The sequence below is a fragment of the Morus notabilis genome, unplaced genomic scaffold (assembly GCF_000414095.1).
Source record: "Morus notabilis unplaced genomic scaffold, ASM41409v2 Scaffold1420, whole genome shotgun sequence".
In the NCBI taxonomy this organism is placed as follows: domain Eukaryota; kingdom Viridiplantae; phylum Streptophyta; class Magnoliopsida; order Rosales; family Moraceae; genus Morus; species Morus notabilis.
Window position 1 is genome coordinate 169,845 of NW_010361775.1, and position 1,625 is coordinate 171,469.

Sequence of the window (1,625 nt, forward strand, 5' to 3'; positions counted from 1 at the left end):
CTCCAGATAAAAGTACTGCAAACAAAACTAGTAATTAATAGCCCGAATTTCTTGAAATTAGTATCTTGATTGGTATATGATCCAATAGAAAAATGAGTTTTATAGACAGTAGTTTTGATTGCCTTTTTTTTTTTTTTGAGGGATTGGTTACTCATTTCTTAATCACTTGGAATTTTTCTAGCAAATAAGTCACTTGGAATTTTGATGGTAAAATACAAAATGAATTGGCACATTTTCTCCATCCAACAAGTCAAAGACTTCAAATTTAAACCTGATTTAAATACAATGACAAACGATCTAATTTGATTTATGAAAAGTGATCAGTGCTGAATAGTGAAGCATGGCAGGGAATTTACAATTAACAGCAGTAGGTGAAATCTAGTCTTCCTCTAAAGTCTCTGAAGATCATCTCCTTCTGCAGTTCTTTAAAAGCAGTCCACTATGAGCGGCGAAGAAAAGAGATATAGTCTGTAGTTCTTCAAATTTGTTTGTTTTTTTATAATTGTGTCTCTTACAACCCTTACAAGCCAACTTCATGCTATATCTTGTCTGATAATTGTTAAGGAGGTTATTTAACGATAAATTAAATACCTTTGAGTTCAAGTATTTATAAGTTTTTAAGCATTTTTGTTAGTTTAATGTGTTTTATTTTGTTTTTGTAGGTTGAAGCTAAAATGGAATAAAATGAGCAAAAGTTTGACTTCGGAACATACTTCAGTCTTTTAGGTATAACTTTATCATCTGAAGTCCAAATAAGATGATCTTTATGGCATTAGAAAGATAAGAAATAGAGTTACAACTTTCATGAAGACGCCAAACGCTAATTAGGCCATATATAAGGCAAAAATCCTCCTCAAAGTCAGAAACACATTGCAGCGAATTAGACAGTTTGGGGTTGAAAGAACCCGCTGCAGCAGGAAAAACACCCGTTGTAGAAGGTTTACCTTTGCCACTAGGGTTTTTTAAAACTCCTAATGGCGCTGCAGCGGATCAGCGGGAAATTGATCAGCTGCAGCATAAATACACGCAATGCTGTCATTTTAGGGCTGAGTTTAGGGGGATATAAAAGGCAAATGTTCTAAGAATCAAATTGCGGGAGGAAGAAAGGAAAAAGCAGCACAAAATCTCTAGAGAAAAAGGAACTTTGGAGGCCCAAATCCTATAATTTCATTGAAGATCTATGAAGAAGATGGTAGATTCAAGCTTAGAAGATCATTCTTCCAACATAATTCCTCCTTCTCCCTTTATTTCCATTTTAGTTTTTTACATTTTGCTTTTGGTTATGGATTCCTCTATGTTGAGCTAAAATATTAGTTTAGGACTTGATGTAACCTTACTTGAACTATGTTTTGAATATTTTTCCAAATGCTAGTTTGATTTCCATTTGATTCATTTGTATTTCTCTATATATGTTTATTGCTCTAATTTCTATTTTCATGTATTAGAGATATAGACGTGTGGATTTAGGGTTGGGAGAGTTACTTTCACATGTTAGAATTGGGAAAACATAACCTAGAGTTAGTTGAGTTCGGGAGGCCAATTAATTTAGGTAATCAAAATTAGGTTGCTTAATGGATGCTTGATTTGGTTAGGCTAATTGGGATATTGTTTAACTAGGTTTTGCA